The sequence below is a fragment of the Hemicordylus capensis genome, chromosome 2 (genome assembly GCF_027244095.1).
Source record: "Hemicordylus capensis ecotype Gifberg chromosome 2, rHemCap1.1.pri, whole genome shotgun sequence".
NCBI classification, from domain to species: Eukaryota; Metazoa; Chordata; class Lepidosauria; order Squamata; family Cordylidae; genus Hemicordylus; species Hemicordylus capensis.
In genome coordinates this window covers 240,240,927-240,258,872 of record NC_069658.1, presented here as the reverse complement: position 1 = coordinate 240,258,872, position 17,946 = coordinate 240,240,927, and the positions used below count along the sequence as shown (strand labels likewise).

Sequence of the window (17,946 nt, the reverse complement as noted above, 5' to 3'; positions counted from 1 at the left end):
AGAAAACCAAGGGGTTTTGGATGGGGATGCCTTAGACAAAAATGTCCCCTGAATCAAAATACGGCAGCTGTGAAAAAGGCCGATTCCATGGTAGGGATCATTAGGAAGGGGACTGAAAATAAAACTGCTAATATTATAATGCCCTTTTACAAAACAATAGTGAAATGCCTCCACTATTAGAGGGTATTGTACTTCAAGCACAGAACAAAGTTTTATCTTTGCAGAACTCAGTGGCCCCACACATTACAGCAGTTCCTGTCTGTTGGTGAAAGAACTGCGGCCTTCTTGGAGGCTGCCTTTGGAGCACAGAATTGGAGATGGAAATGCAAGACTCGGGTGGCCCAGAGACCATCAAGGCTGGGAGCACTGAGGAATTCTGGGAAAGGACTCTGCAGGAAATCCTGCACGAGGACATGCTCCCTTCAGAGGTACAGCGCCAGTGCTTCAGGCAGTTCCACTACCAGGAGGTTGAGGGGCCCCGACAGGTTTGCAGCCAACTCCACCACCTTTGCCATCAGTGGCTCAAACCAGAGCAACACACAAAACACCAGATCATGGACCTTGTGATCCTAGAGCAGTTTCTGACCATTCTCCCCTCGGAAATGGAGAGCTGGGTGAGAGAATGTGGAGCAGAGACCAGTTCGCAGGCAGTGGCCCTGGCAGAAGGTTTCCTCCTGAGCCAGGCAGAGGCCAAGAAGCAGGAAGAGCAGCAGGTGAGAGAGTTGGTGGGAGATTACATGAGTTCTCTTCATTATGTATAATAAAAATTGTAATCCTACCATTCTGTTCAACTCAAGGTGTCACTAATACAAGAAAGCAGTAAAGCTAATTAATGGTTAAGTCTGATTACTGAAATAGAGAGTAATATAAGCAAGGAGAAATGTCCTTCATTTAGCCATATTTCTTTCAGCGCCCTTGCAGGTGGAAGTCTCCTAACCCTCTTCCTTCTACTTATTCGGCCTTTGCCTTTTCTAAACCCTGCCTCCCCATTCCCTGCCTGGGATTTCTGTTGATGTTTCAGGTGCAGGGGCGTCTCGCAAAAGCGTCTGCTGCTGATTCTGAGGCAGAGAAGGCTCTATCAGATGCCAGACCGAAGCTGCTTCATGGGGGGACCTCCCAGGAGGATCATGCAGATGCCACATCACTGGGTAAGGAACCATGAATCGCACCTCTGCAGGGCATGAGGAGGGGAGGGGAGGCTCTTGCAGTTTGACATCACAATTGTCACTTTTCTGGGGAATCCCCAAGTGGAGGGATGGGGGTGGGATAAGCACCTTAGACCCCCACACAGGGGATTGCAGGGTGAGCTAATTCATTCCACTGCGAAAGATGGGGGCACTTTCTCCTCGGAGGAGGGATCAGTGCTAAAGTCTGGATAGGGAAAGAGCAGTACCACACAACAGCACCCCACCCGGAAAAAGCATATCCAAGAGTGAAGCCTCCACTGAATAGCCCAGCAGCCCACAATCCTCCATTGGCTCTGTGCTTGGCACACTTGGACGTTCTGAAAGCACTGGGAGGAAAGGCTCTTTTTCAAAAGAAGAGGCAGCCGAGCCTGTTGGAATATGTGCCTTTGCCATCTGGAGAGATCTTTGAGCCGCTTGTGAGTTTCTCCCCCCTCTGCTGCCTTTTGCTCCTGCTCTGGCCATTGAGGGAAAATAAGCTCTCTCACACCAGCAAGAGAGTCATTTCTCCTTCTCTGGTAGTGGAAAAAGGTGGGAGGTGCATGCACTTGATCAAAGTGTCAGGGCACATGCGTGCCTGTCGCTATTTTCAATAGTCTCCTGCTGCAGTCAGAGCGGGAGAGCAGTTTCCCCACTCCGGCTGGGTGAAATATCAAATAGAATCCTCCCTCCCTCCCTTGTTGTGCATTATTGTAAGGTGCAATATAACCCTCTTTGCAGTATGGAAAGAATCTATATTTGGATGAGATGCCATTGCCATGAGTAGGTGATGCTTCAGTACAAAGAATTGTATGTAGCATATGCTTTGCCCGTTAAACCTATAACCCAGTGGGAAGCTAGAGCGGGAGTATCTTATGTGTTCAGATTTTTTTTTACCACTGTCTGCTTTTCCAGTTTCTTTAATTTGGGTAACTACTTAGTCAACTTTCAAAAATATATCTACTGTCGTTTATGTAAAAGCAGAATTCCCTTTAATTTCAGATTTGCCATGCAGGTCCCAGATTGTGAATTCTTTCAGTGACACTATACTATCATTCAATACTTAATATAAAAAATCAGTTCTTATTATATAAGCTTCCAAAAATTATGTATGGCAGAGAGCTGGTGTTTCTTGACTGAACAACCTCCTTGTTCTGCGATGCTCAGGACAGGACCCACTGATCCCACAGTAGTTTCTTCATTTTGTTTTTAAAAATTAAATGTCATTTATTTTATTCTTAAAAAATCCTTCAACAGTCATGCTTGCTGCCACAAGACCAGCTCTCTCCCTCAAGACCAGCTCTCTTCCTGTTTGTCTCTAGTCTATCCCGCACCAAGCTTGAGATCTCTTTAGAGTCCACAGTTGATGTGCAGGGCAGTGCTCAGAGGCACTCTTATCCCTGGACTTTGGGGCCAAGGCCCAGGGCCTCCACATCCCCAGGGGCCCCCAAATAATAATTGGTCTGTCCTGGGTGGTATGGTTTGTCCCCTCCACCACCTATGTGTTAAAATGATGCTTAACTTGCAGCGGGGCTGGGGAGAGGGACACACCTCCAAAGGCCTTTAGGTCCAAGCCCCAAAATTACCTAGGTGCCCCTCTGGCAGTGGTCAGTCAGCCTGACCACTGAGCAGGGTTTTTAAGAGTAGTTGCCCTGCAGGTTTGATAGGAAGGGCAGCACGTGGGGAAGTAGACTGGGAAGTGATTTTTGCTCCTCTCCTCACGAAAGTGCTGTTTACTGCCAGAAGTGTGTCCCTGAGGGCTGCACAGTACAGACAAAGATGTCCCTGAGATGAGCGCTCTTGCAGGGAAGAGACAGAAGCAATCATCACTTCTTGATCTCATTCCCCATGTGCTGCTCTGCCTATTAGGCCTGCAGGTCAGTTATGCTGAAGACTCCCTGCTTTGACACAACTCTGATCACATGGATGTGTCACTGCCTGTCATGTCATCCAGCAAGTTAAAAAATGTACACGTCCAAGTCAGCACCTCTAGTTTTGCCCAGGAGTCATTGGAAGTGGGGTGATCCTTTTCCTCCCTCTTGAACGATTGATCTTGAAGATATTGGGATGAGCTATCTGGACTGTCATCCGTCAGGGACGCAGGAGCAATTTCATGCAGTGAGCAAGGAGTTGAATGAGAGGAACTCAAATGTCCCAACTGTAACCTTTTAAGGCTCTACAATAAATCATCCTCTGATTGCTTTTGTCTCTCTTAGTTCATGGAACACCACTGGAGGGGTCGACAAGGTTGTGGCTCCCGTGTATTGGTGGAGAAAGAGATTCTACACAAGCAGATCAGGTAGAAGATGGCCTTGGTGCCTAAAATAATGTTGCTTCTCTGGAATCTGCCCACTAGGAAGGCTGTGAGGGCTTGAATCCTACCAGAGGACCCTTAGCGGCTTCATCTTAATTCTCCCCAGAGATTTGCTTACAGGGGTTGTGGCGGGGGTTGGGGGTTGGAGAGGACTGTTTTCTTAGCGGTGAGTCAGATATGTTCTTGTTTCAGAGTGCCGTGTCATTTGAGGAGGTGGCTGTGCATTTCACGGAGGAGGAGTGGGCCCTTCTGGATGCAGACCAAAGAGCCCTGCACAGAGCAGTCATGGGGGAGAATAGGCAGAATGTGGCCTCTCTGGGTAAGGCTCCCTCTTTTTCCAGAAAGTGCTGCTGCTGCTTTCTTTATTGGGACCCAGCCTTCCTTTTTTGTGTGTTCGTATGGCAGGATTGTGGGGCCTCTTTGCTGGGTGTGGGAACACTTATCCAGCACCCTGTGGTTGAAACCACATGAAACAGTGTTAGGCTTGGATATGAGGTGCTTCTTCCTGGTTTAGAATAGAAGAACAGCCCTGCTGGATCAGGACCAAGGCCCATAAAGTCCAGCACCCTGTTTCACACAGTGGCTGACCAGATGCCACTGGAAGCCTACAGCAGGAGTTGAGGGACAGCCCTCTCCTGCTGTTACCCCCTTTGCAACTGATACTCAGAGGCATCCGGCCTTTGAGGCTGGAAGTGGACTATAGCCCTCCAGTTAGTATCCATTGATAGACCTCTCCTCCATGAAGTTATCCAAACCCCTTTTCAAGCCATCCAAGTTGTTGATTGTCACCACATCTTGTGGCAGAGAATTCCACAAGTTGATTATGCATTGTGTGAAAAGGTAGCTCTCTTTGTTCGTCAACTCATGCTTTCTGGTTTATGCGATACAGAATAATCGCCTGGTTTGGGGGATGGGACTCTCTGCCAGCTTGCACCCATGTTTGGGACTAGCTCCTTTGGCTATCTTGGACATCCTTCTGACAAGCTAATACATAAACTGCGAAGGATGAGCTATAATGGGGGAAATGGGTATTTTGGTAGGTGGGCTCCAAATCCTGAAGAAAAAGGTCAACCCTAAATGAGGAATGATTCACCGTACAAAGCAGTGAAAGTCTTGTTGGGTGATGCATTGAGCTGAATCTTGTCCTCACTGACTGGTAGCATCACTCCAGGGTCCCTTGCAGAGGACTTCTAAACCCAGCTGCATAAGTCCTTAACTGGATGTCTTGAGAATTCAGTCTTGGACCTTCTGAATCCAAATGTTGCATGTTCTTCCTCTGTGCTAATGGCTGTCTGTCCTGCTGTCTTAACAGCCACCTAATGGCACAGCGGAGAAATGACTTGATTAGCAAGCCAGAGGTTGCTGGTTCGAATCCGTGCTGGTATGATTCTCAGACTTTGGGAAAGACCTATATCGGGGCACAGCAAAATAGGAAGATGCTGAAAGGCATCATCCCTTCCTGTGTGGGAGATGGCATTGGTAAACTCCTCCTGTAGTAACCAAAGACAACCACCACAGGGCTCTGTGGTCGCCAGGGGTCGACACTGACTCAACAGCACACTTTCCCTTTAGCTGTTGTCTTATCTTTTGTAACGTGGCCTTCTTCCAAAGGGTTCTGAGTAGCAAAGGTGGGCTTATTCCATAAGTAATTCTTTATACTGGGATGCAACCTTGCTCAATACAGTTGGCTGAGACATACAAACTTTACAAGGCAAACCATTCAACTTCACTGCTGGGTGGGAAGCCAAACCCAAGTTCAGGTTTCTACACCACACCAGTCTTCCAGTCCCTGTCCCCTCAATTGCTTATTCTGTGTGTAACCCTTGTGCTATAATAAATTTCAAATATTTAGAAGTGGCTTCAGCCTGGTTTGAAAGGTTCTGGTTTGAAAGGTTCTCACTTTCAAAACCCCTCTCCATGTGCTTTGTAAGGTCATGCACTACTGTTGAGCTGATTTCAGAATAATAGATTGTTGTCTAGAGCTGGGTTGTGTGGACGCTGTACGGTGCCTGTAAGTCCAAGCCAGAGTAGGGTGTTGAAGCTGTCTCTAAGCCTGGTCAGTAGTTTTCAATCAACTTGTGGCAGCCTAGCTCAAAGGAGCTGTGTCCTCCAAGATCAGGATCAGAGCGATCCCTCTACTGAGGGTTGATCCCAGGAAAGCATAGAGCAACCCCTGTCTCATCACATACTGGGAAACAATCTGGCTCAAGACAGTTGGCAGAGACATAGGAACTGTACAAGGCAACCCATACAACTTCACGGCTGGGTTGGAAACGAAACCCAAGTTTCCATAGTTCCCCTTTGTATACCCCACCATTCTTCATTTAATGTCAGCCACTGATGATGGGTTTTATGATTTACTTCCTAGCTTTGAAGCCCATTTTGTCATTTGCAGTAGCAATCAGTTGTCTTTATTGCTTGATTTGACACTTATTTTCTCCCTGCAATCTATATGAGGCTTCTTTCTCTCTCTCTTTCTCTTCTAGCAGGTGATGAGTGGAAAAGCAAGTCTGAAGGAGAAGCATGTGGATCACAAGTAGAAAGGGCGAGCTGTAAAAAGGAAGGACAACAGAGAAAAGCAAGAGAAGGAAACCAGGAAAAGAAGACTGAATCAAGTCCTGTTCATGCTGGTGACTGCCAAGAAACACCAATCCAAGAAGAAACAGAGAAGGGAAAGTGGAATCAAAGAATTCACACTGGGGAGAAACTGTTTAAATGTTTGGAGTGTGGAAAGTTCAATCAGTACTCAACTCTAAGGAGACATCAAATAATTCACTCAGGAGAGAAACTATTTAGATGCTTGGAGTGTGAAAAGAGCTTTAATCAGAGTATGAATCTTAAGAAACACCAAGGAATTCACACAATGGAGAAACCATTTAGATGCTTGGAGTGTGGAAACGGCTTCAGTCACAACTCACATCTTAGAGAACATCAAAGAATCCACACTGGAGAGAAACCATTTAGATGCTTGGAGTGTGGAAAGAGCTTCAAGTCAAGCTCATATCTTAAGAAACACCAAATAATTCACACAGGAGTGAAACCCTTTAGATGCTTGGTGTGTGGAAAGAGCTTTAATCAGAGTATGAATCTTAAGAAACACCAAGGAATTCACACAGGGGAGAAACCATTTAGATGCTTGGAGTGTGGAAAGAGCTTCAGTCAGAACTCACATCTTAGAGAACATCAAAGAATCCACACTGGAGAGAAACCATTTAGATGCTTGGAGTGTGGAAAGAGCTTCAGTCATAGCTCACATCTCAGAGAACATCAAAGAATCCACACAGGAGAGAAGCCATTTAGATGCTTGGAGTGTGGAAAAAGCTTCAATTCAAGCTCAGCTCTAAAGAGGCATCAAAGAATTCACACAGGAGAGAAACCATTTAGATGCTTGGAGTGTGGAAAGAGCTTCAATACGAGCTCAACTCTAAAGAGGCATCAAATAATTCATGCAGGAGAGAAACTATTTAGATGCTTGCAGTGTAGAACGAGCTTCAAGTCGAGCTCATATCTTAATAAACACCAAAGAATTTGCACAGGAGACAAACCGTTTAGATGCTTAGAGTGTGGAAAGAGCTTTAATCAGAGTACGAATCTTAAGAAACACCAAGGAATTCACACAGGGGAGAAACCATTTAGATGCTTGGAGTGTGGAAAGAGCTTCAGTCAGAGCTCACATCTTAGAGAACATCAAAAAATCCACACAGGAGAGAAGCCATTTAGATGCTTGGAGTGTGGAAAGAACTTCAGTCAGAGCTCACATCTTAGAGAACATCAAAAAATCCATACAGGAGAGAAGCAATTTAGATGCTTGAAGTGTGGAAAGAGCTTCTATTCGAGCTCAGCTCTAAAGAGGCATCAAAGAATTCACACAGGAGAGAAACCATTTAGATGCTTGGAGTGTGGAAAGAGCTTCAGTAACAGCTCATGTCTTAAAAGACACCAAAGAATTCACACTGGGGAGAAACCATTTAAATGCTTGGTGTGTAGAAAGAGCTTCGGTCGCAACACACAGCTTATTAAACATCAAATAATTTGCTGGTCAATAACTGAATAAACTTATCTTTCACATCAAATAATTCACACTGGAGAGCCACCATTTAAATGCTTGGAGTGTGGAAAGAGCTTCAGTCAGAGCTCATATTTTAAGAGTCACCAAAGAATTCACATGGGAGAAAAACCATTTAAATGCCTGAAGTGTGGAAAGAGCTTCAGTCATAGTGCCAATCTCTCAAAGCATGAAAGAATTCACATGGAAAAGGATATACATATTCACAGTGTAGAATGAGCTTCCATCTTGCTTCTCCTTCCAGAAGATGGAGTAGAGGAGAGTGGTGCAGAGATTCTCTACCCACCCCTCTCCTCTCCCCCTTGTTTGAAAGAACAAGAGTACTATGGTTGCCGTGGTGGGCAGCACCTGTCCAGAGCACACTCCTGTGGAGTAGAGAAAAGGCATGCTGGATTGGGCCAGGGCAGGCATGAGGCGAGAGAGAGGAGGTGGGCATTCTTAAGGGGTATACCCATGGCAGTGCCCACTCTTTAGATTTAAGGTTTAGATTTGTTAGGCACTGGGACACATTTTGGGGCAAGCTAGGCCTGTACAAAAGGGACGGGCTGCACTTGAAACAAGATGGAACCAGACTGCTGGTGCTTAAAATCAAAAAGGTTGCAGAGCAGCTTTTAAAATGACACCAGAGTTCTGGGGGACAGGTCGTTGAAAGTGTCAACTCAATTTGCGGCAGCTGTGAAAAAGGCAAATTCCATGCTAGGGATCATTAAAAATGGGATTGAAAATAAAATGGCTAACATTATAATGCCCTTATACAAAACTATGGTGCGACCACACATGGAGTATTGCATACAATTCTGGTCACCACATCTTAAAAAGGACATTGTTGAACTGGAAAAGGTGCAGAAGAGGGCAACCAAGATGATCAGGGGCCTAGAGCACCTTTCTTATGAGGCAAGACTACAACACCTGGGCTTTTTAGTTTAGAAAAAAGACGACTGCGGGGAGACATGATAGAGGTCTATAAAATCATGCATGGTGTGGAGAAAGTGGAGAGAGAGAGATTCTTTTCCCTCTCACACAACACTAGAACCAGGGGTCACTCCATGAAATTGATTACCAGGAGGTCTAGGACCAACAAACGGAAGTACTTTTTCACACAACGCGTGATCCACTTGTGGAACTCTCTGCCACAGGATGTGGTGACAGCCAACAACCTGGATGGCTTTAAGAGGGGTTTGGATGACTTCATGGAGGAGAGGTCTATCAATGGCTACTAGTAGAAGGGCTGTGGGCCACCTCCAGCCTCAAGGGCAGGGTGCTTCTGAGTACCAGTTGCAGGGGAGTAATGGCAGGAGAGAGGGCACGCCCTCAACTCCTGTCTAGCTTCCAGCGGCATCTGGTGGGCCACTGTGAGAAACAGGATGCTGGGCTAGATGGGCCTTGGGCCTGATCCAGCAGGGCTGTTCTTATGTTCTGGTCCCTGCCCCTCCCTAGCTGGTTATGTCACACTCAAAGTTCTGCTCCCTAACTGAAGTATTTTGGTGCCACCATACAGTGAACACTCACCTTGCTGCTGTGAACACTCCTTGCTGCTCAAGTCAGATTCTGTGAATGAGAAGCTGACTGGATCCCCCTGGACAGGAAATCCAAGGACTGGATCTCCCTGGTACTGCACAGAGGCAGCTGCTGCCAGTGTAGCCATCCCTGCATAGTTCCTCACATTTCCAGCGCCAGGCGGGCCTCTTCTATTGAAACCAGAGTCCACAGGGCCAGCTGGGCAGTCATGTGGGCCAACATGATGCACAGTCTGCTGTTGACTTAACCACTGTGTGGGGCTGCTGCCCTCATCAGAGGCATTCCTGGCAGCCTTGCACAAGAGCACCCTTGCACAATACCAGCGGGGCCACCTTTTATGAATACAGCACATTATTCATGCCGATGGAAGGTGCCGCATGATGTCAGCCATGGTTTGGACACAAGCCTAATGAAATAATTCAGTATTACTACTCAGGAGTTGCTCTAAAGGACTGCTAAACTACAGTAGAAACTCCGCCTGAAGTGTGCTGTTGAGTTGGTGTTGACTCCCGGCGACCACAGAGCCCTGTGGTTGTCTTTGGTAGAATACAGGAGGGGTTTACCATTGCCTCCTCCCACACAGTATCAGATGATGCCTTTCAGCATCTTCTTATTTTGCTACTTCCTGATATAGGTGTTTCTGGGTAATATCCCGGAGGGGATTCAAACCAGCAACCTCTGGCTTGCTAGTCAAGCCATTTCCCTGCTGCGCCATTAAGTGGCTCCTATCATCATAAACATGTTCTATTTATAATCCATACTTGTAGCATTTTGCAAAGCCCTTAAAGTAACAACACTGCTGCATATTTTAAGACTACAATCTGAATGCTAATGGAACAGAGGGGCAAGTTAGAAGTGACATTTCACATAAAAATGGCTCCTTCCTCTCCTGAATTAGCAGCAATAGTATGGAAGAGGCTCCAGACCACTTGTACGTTTTGGGATCCTTCCTGTTTTTCTGCTCACTGAAGTTTTACTCGCCAACACTGAGAGTGGAATCCTTGATCACGATTCATATATTGGAGGTATGATCAGAGGTAGTGCAAAATGGGTGCGCAATGAGGTAGTGTGCAATGGGTGCGCAATGGGTGCAAGGAAGCTACCACCCAGATTTCAAAGGAATTGGGCAAAGGGCTGATTTTTAAAGAATTGGTGGATTTTGCACATCTTTAAGCTTTTCCCGCATAGGGAATAATGGGGGTTTCAGCAGCTCATAACTCCACTTGGGGGGCACCAGGGTGGCCCAGAGCGAGTGGTAGTGTAGTACACATAGGCTGCTAACCACCCCCACACCCACAAGCCTGGGTTTTGTTGTTTCTGAGGTATTTGAGTGTAGATTCTCTGGTAGCAAATAAGAGTGGAGTCATTTTCAATGACAAACAATGAATCATTTGCTACCAGAGAATCTACACTCAGAACACCTCAGAAACAACAATACTCAGTACCCCATGGGCCTCTGGGTATGGGGGTGGTTGGTACCCTATATGCACCAACCCCTCTGGCCACCCTGGTGCCCCCCAAGTGGAGTTATGGGGCTGCTGAAACCCCCATTATTCCCTATGGGAAAAAGCTTAAAGACACACAAACTTGAGAAATTCTTTAAAAACCAGGCCTTTGCCCAATTCCTTTGGAATCTGGATGGTAGCAAGCACCCATTGGAGCACTACCACCTGATCCACACTTCTGCTGGGCAGAGAATATTAATACTGATATATTATGGGCAGAGAGGGCTGGAGGACAGGCTTCTGTTTTTAAAAAATGCTCTCCCCCCCCGCCAGTCATTGGAAGGGGGGAAAGACAGAATTGTTTTTTAAAACCGCGAGGCTATGCTACCCTTCTAACCACCTACTAGTACTAGCTAATGGGGATCCCTCCCACACAGAACCCCTGTTTAAACTTCTTCTAAACTAAGCAACACACATTTTAAATTCAATTGCAACCAAAAACCAACCTCCAAACCGGGGGGGGGGGCGGGACCCAAGAAAACAATTCCAGATGGGTGTGTGTGTAAAAATGGGGTATACCCACTCAGTCTAGGGCTTGACCCACCTTGCGTGTTGTCCACATCTGTGGTCTGCTCTTTGAGTCTACTCTCTCTCCTTGACTTCTTCTCCACCTCCTTCAGATTTGGGAGGGCTGGGGCAAAAGCCTGGAAAATCTGGGGGGAAAGTGGGCGGGTGGCCAGTGGCCACAGGGGCTGTGGCTGCTGGCACAGACAGGCAGTGAATCACAGTTAGGGGTGTGCACGGAACCGCGGAGCTGCGGTCCGGCACTGGGTGGGGGGTTCCAAAAGAGTGGGGTGGGGGGCTTTACTCACCCCTTCAAGAATTCTGAAGTATATATTCGAGTAAGCGGGCGGCATACCTCCCTGCCGCCCGCTTCACTCCCCCTCCTCCGGCGGCGCGCGTTTCTCCTCGTGTTTCTGGCTTCAATTACAATCGGGCGGCAGGGTAGCTCCCAGTCCCTGCCGCCCGGCTCTTCAATACCCCCGTGTCTTGGCTGGCGGCCGCCCCCTGCTTAGACCCAGGACCCCTGCCGCCCCTTTCCTTCCAATACACAGGCGGTCGGCAGGAGAGCTCTCCTGCCGACCCCGTCCCCTTCCCCGGCTCGGCTGCAAATGGCTTCTAGGAAACGTTAACGTTAACTTCAGCAAGCGGGCGGTGGGAGAACTCCCTGCCGTCCGCTCGCTTCCCCGGCTCGGCTGCAAATGGCTTCTAGGAAGCCTTTTGCGCAGGTGCACAAAAGGCTTCCTAGAAGCCATTTGCAGCCGAGCCGGGGAAGGGGACGGGGTCGGCAGGAGAGCTCTCCTGCTGACCACCTGTGTATTGGAAGGAAAGGGGCGGCAGGGGTCCTGGGTCTAAGCAGGGGGCGGCCGCCAGCCGAGACACGGGGGTATTGAAGAGCCGGGCGGCAGGGACTGGGAGCTACCCTGCCGCCCGATTGTAATTGAAGCCAGAAACACGAGGAGAAATGCGCGCCGCCGGAGGAGGGGGAGTGAAGCGGGCGGCAGGGAGGTATGCCGCCCGCTTACTCGAATATATACTTCAGAATTCTTGAAGGGGTGAGTAAAGCCCCCCCTATTCTTTTTGGAACCCCCCACCCGAACCAAAACCACCCCGTGTCCGGACCGGTCTGGAGGCCTTTAGAATGGCCTCCGAACCGGTCCGTGCACATGCCTAATCACAGTCTCAAGGAGATGGGGGAAAAAATATTCTCAGCAACAACAACAACAAAAGCAATGCAGCAGAGATAATCCATTCCCAGGCTGGCATGCAGTAGCCACACTATCCACTAGACAGCAGGGTCGGGCAGGCTGGGCTCAGGCTGGCAAGGCAGAAGGCAATAGGCATAGGCAATGGCATGTTGAATGAAAAGTAAGGAGGACACACAGGTCATAAAGAAAAAAACCCTATATACATAAAATTATATATAAACTGTGTATAGTAATCTGTGGGAAAATTGCACAACATAAATCAATATTGTATTACCAAAAAGCCATTGTATCCAAAAGATGCCATACAAACAAATTCCTAACACGTCTGTGACAATTCACAAAATGGACAATTGTATAAGTGTATTAACAATAAAGAAGCATACAATGGCAATGAAAGAATCCCAAGGTTGATCAAAAGGTCCTTTTTTGATGTACAATAAATCAAGAGCTTCCTGTAGGGTGTCACAGGGTCAGTTCTTACATTTGCTCAGTCTTGCTACTGCTCCAAAAGATCAGTTCTTGCTGTTTCTCTCAACAGGTGTCCTAGGTAAGCAGGTATCTAGGTAATTTGTAGCCTGTTTCCTCCTGCTCTGAGCAGGGCTTCATCAGGAGAAGTTTTAGCAATTTTCATTAGTGGCTCATTCTACAAAGAATCGAAAAACCACAGTAATGCAGTGATCCCTTCACTATTAAAATACTTTCAACAGAATTATTATATAAACTCAAAAAGGGAAAAGGTTTGCTTACTTAGTTGCTCCTTACTTAAGACAGTTTTCATTAATGGTTCGTTTTTAGTAGTTTCACATAGAACTCTACTGATTCAGGTTGATTTCAAAATAACTTTTGAAAAAGAAAATTTCATCAAAAAAAGGATTCTGAAGGGGATTTAGTATGGTACTGTCTTCCAAGTTTGACATAAATAAATTATCCAGATCTGGGGCAATTTTATTGCCCATGACTATCCCTTTTGTTTGCGAATAAAATTGGGTCTTAAAGCAAAAGTAACTGTGCTCAAAAATAATATCTATAAGCTCCAATAAAAAATATGAAGGAGGGTTTAGATCTGATCTACTGTCAAAAGCCTCTTGAATAACCAAACGTGCCTCCTCTAGAGGTATGTTGGTATATAATGAGTTAACATCGAGTCATTTGGAACCAGCATCCTTTCTACCTTTGTGAGTATCTTTAATGTATGTTTGCACTTGGAGAACTGAAGGTTTCAAAAACGGTTTTATGTAGGATGACATGGGCTCAAAAACAGAATTTGAACCAGATACTATAGGTCAACCTGGTGGATTGGTCAAATTTTTGTGTATCTTGAGAAGAGTATAAAAGATTGGAACCCTAGGGTGTGCATTAATCAAAAAATTGGCTAGTCTGTCTGAAATTACACCCATCATTTGGGCTTCATTAACTACAATTTTAATAAGTCTCTGAACTTTTAAGGTGGGATCATAATCAATGGGAACAGAGGCGTAACTAGGGAAAATGGCGCCCGGGGCAAGCACTGAAATGGCGCCCCCCCACCGCACCCCCCCCAACATACTACATTATACTTAGGTTTTTCCTCACAAGCGCCCACCGCCAAGCCAGGCCACTGACTGGCCGCCAGGTGCCAGCAAAGCAATGGGGGGGGGGCGCAGGCGGCGTGGAAGGGACCGCTCATGGGGAAGGGGGCACCGACATGCTTCCTTGACTGCTGCAGCGCTGCTGCACTGAGCAGGAAACATTTGTATTAACAATTTTTTTTTTTTAATGGTCATGGTGGCGCCCCCCACGTGACCAGAAAAGATGGCGCCCGGGGCACGTGCCCCCCCTGCCCCCCCTATAGTTACGCCTCTGAATGGGAATATATGTAGACCGATCTTCCAACTGAGTATTAATTTCTAAATCATACTTATTCCGGTCCTGAATTACCAAGGCTCCCCCTTTATCTGCTGGCTTAATGATTATACTTTCATTATTAGATAAATTTAGAACAGCTTTTTGTTCCTCACTTGTCAAATTTCCATGTTTAAATTTTTTAAATCTTTGTAGTTTTTTCATATTGTGTATATCCTTTTTAACTTCACTCATAAAAATAGTCAATGCCAGATACTCAAGATGAGGAATGAATTGTGATTTAGGTCTAAATTGGTCCCGATCAGATTCCCGAGTGTCTCCAAACATACGTAATTTTATGAGTCTCTCCAATTTAAACAAATCCACTTCTAATTTAAACTCATCATGAAAAGATGAGGGGGGAACAAAAGAAAGTCCTAAATTTAGAACTTTATATTCTATTGGAGAAAGTACCCTCCTACTTACGTTAATTACTATATTTTCCTCCTGGCTGATGGGTGTGATCTTTTTTTTAAAAAAGCTATCATTAAATGGGTGTTTTGAAGAACGTTCCAAACGTGGTCTTCTACCCATAGGAACATTGTCTTCCAAAAGAGCATCAGATGAACCCTCCAGTTCCGAAAAGTCCGATTCCGAATAACTTATAGGTTCACACCATCTGACTGATTTTCTAGTGGGAGCCTTGAGATCCCCCTCATGATAGACCTGATTACACTCATAATCCCTCCGATCTCTTTCCCATTTTCGTTCCTTAAACTCATTCAATTTTTCATGATATCTCTGAAAAGATCGTTCTATGTCCTGTATTCTAGTATCAAAATCCCCACCAGGAGTTGTGTCCTTTAATTTACTCTCCAAATCAATTATCTCCTTTTGTACCTCTTCATGCTCCTGAAAGGATTTCTTAATTATAAGGAGCATGAGGTCAAAATAACATTTATTCAATATGGATGACCAAGTATTCAAAAAACTTTCATCTGAGGAGAACATGGCAGGAGCTTTACTGATTCTTAGACCTCTAAGATTGCCCAGCTGATTCCATTCATTTTGCACTGAATAATTTTTGACTTTTTGACTGACTTTTGGAGCAGTAGCAAGACTGAGCAAACGTAAGAACTGACCCTGTGACACCCTACAGGCCTCCGGCGATCTACCCGGCTTCCTCCCGGCGGGTAGACCGGGCCTCCGGCGAAAGTTCTATTAGTTAAAGAGTTCTATCGCGCGTGTGCGCGCGCCCAAGGCCCCAGTTGGGCCGGAGACTTTGGCAAGAGAGGAGCTGTGCGTGAGCTCCTCTCTATTTTTCTGCAAACGTGGTGAGCACTCGGGGGGGGGGGGGGCGGGGGGGCGGCAGTAGCCTTTCTTTGTCCCTAATCCGCTCGCGGGGGGGGCGGCTGGGGCGGCTGGTTTCCAGCACCCCAATTATACTATAGAATACGGGGGCTGGAGGGGGCAAAGAGGCGGGAGAGGTAAGCAAGCCCTCCCCGCCCTAAAAGGAAGGCCCCCCTTCGGTGCTGGTCCGGACTGCTCCGGACCATGCACATCCCTAATCCCTACTGTAGAGGCCCCAAATGGGCAGGACAACACAGCAATGAGAGAATTTTGTGGGTTTCATTTTGTCTCAAATAATACCTCTTTGAGAGGAAGCATACACAACATTGCACAAATGTCAGTTGTGCAATACAAAGCAAATATTGAAGTTTGCTGCTGCAGTTTTACTGCCTCAAGGCCTCTCTACCGTCTGCTAAAACTCCTTCCCCTTTGACTGACTCTTGGGCGCTTTCCAGATTAGACCCTACAATGAGGTCACAACGGATCTGCTAAGTGTGCCATAGTTCCCGTGTTGTGACATCGCAATCCCTACACTACCAGCAGGGTGCCGTTCACATTTCCGATGCCTTCTTTCAGATTTAATAGCTGTGATATAGTGCTATAACGTTGTAATTGCATTGCAAAAGGGTATTTTTGTTGTATTTTCCCATTGTAGAATTTTTTTTAATTCTGGGGATTGTTGAGAATACAATCCTGTAAAGCTGATGCATTTTACCGCAGTTGTAGTGGGTAAGCTGGAAAGCGCCTGGCTCAGTTTCTAACTCATTCGCAACCATTTTGGACTTGTGCATCGACTTCCTCAGTCTAATCCTTTTCCTTCCTTCTGGAAGTTTGGCCTCCCCATGTTTCTTCCATCACCCATTCTTTAGTGACTGTCCCTCACCCTCCTCCTCCTGCTCTCACTGATGGCCTCCCTCTCAGAAGGAGGGTCCACCTTCTGGGAGGGCGCCCAGCCCTCTCTTCCAATCCTGCCTGGCAACTCACACTCCTCCCTTGACTACAGTCTAGATGCTTGCCTTGTAGATGCTTGCCTGGGTTGATGACAGAGTCATCCATGGCCACAGTAGCATGCAAGACCCAGAAATGCTGAGCACTTGCCTGCAAATGTTCATCACGTCAGGCAGCAAAAGGGTCTGAAGTGCCCTGACCACAAACACACACAAACTGCTTGTGCCCATTGCAGATCCAAAGCTACACTACAATGGGGAGTCTGGGGAAAATGGCGTCGTGACCAGTAGTTCTGGCGGTTTCCCCCGCCAAGAACTGCACTAATTCTTTGGAGTAATAGGCTTGTTATCAATCAAGAAGACTGATCACAGAGGAAAAATGGAGCTGTCACCTGAGAGCAGAGGCGTAATGATGGGGGGGCGGGGGGGCACGTGCCCCGGGTGCCATAATTGTGGGTCACATGGGGGGCGCCGCCATGACCCCCGTCGAATCCGATCCCAAAATTTATTTTTTTTTTAAAAAAAATATATATATATTTTAATACAAATTTCTGCAGCTCAGCCGCAGCAGCAGTCAAGGGAGCGCGTCGGTGGCACCCCCTCCTCCCCCCACGAGCAGTCCCCCCCCCATTGCTGCTGGCCTGGCTGGCTTGGCGGCGCCACGGCGGGCGCCTTTCATGCTCACTCGGCGTGCCGAGTGCCAAGTGCATCGAGGAGGCGTCGGAGCCTGGGCGCTCTGAGCCAGCAGATTTGGAGCCAGCTGGAGCTGGCCTACGAGGAGCACCAGGCTCACGGCACCCTGACGCGCTTCTTCGCCGGCCGCCCCACAGCTGGCTCGTCGTCCTCGCCGCCGCCGGCCACGGGCGCTTGGTCGGTGCAGCCGCACCCGCGCTACAAGCTGGAGACGGCCTTCTGGGCAGACTGGCACTGGCAGTGGGATGCGGCGCCCGCCACCCACGCCTCTCCTGCCCCACCGCGGGGGTGTCGAGGATTCCGGCTAGTCGCCGCCGCTGCTAAGCAGAACATCATGAGTGAGTAAACGAACGGAAGGCACGGATCACTCCCCCCCCTCAAATCGACTTTACGTTCTGAACCCCATTTGGTTATGTGTTGGGTTTGCCGAAGGTTGCTTCAGCAAGCAAAGGAGCCTTGTCTTGATTTGAAATTACGTGGTAAACACGTAAAAGGAGTAAACAGCAGGAAGGATGGATCCTAGCCTTTGACAGGTTCTGTTATGGGAAATTCAAAAGCCTTTAGGTCAGCCGTTTTTCTGGAGGACTATTTTGAGACTGGGAATGTCCACCAGCTCGCAATCCATAATGCAGTATGGCCCTGATTTTTATTGGCAAAAATGTCATTTTCTCCATCTCTTCCAAATTGAGCCCATGAAGGATGTTGCTTCTGGGGACTAGGTTTGCCCTGGAACTGCCAGCTTCTGACCACTATCTTCCTATATATTTTGATATTGACAGTAACCTGTATATTCTGGGCTAACTTCATTATTATGAAATAATTAAAATGATTATTAAAATTATTATGAAATAATTAAAATG

At 47.1% G+C, this 17,946-nt stretch overlaps 1 pseudogene; it reads left to right on the top strand.

Moving 5' to 3' along the window:
- The window catches only part of LOC128343895 (zinc finger protein 729-like), a 41,148-nt pseudogene that overhangs the window by 2,026 nt on the left and 21,176 nt on the right, over window positions 1-17,946 (top strand).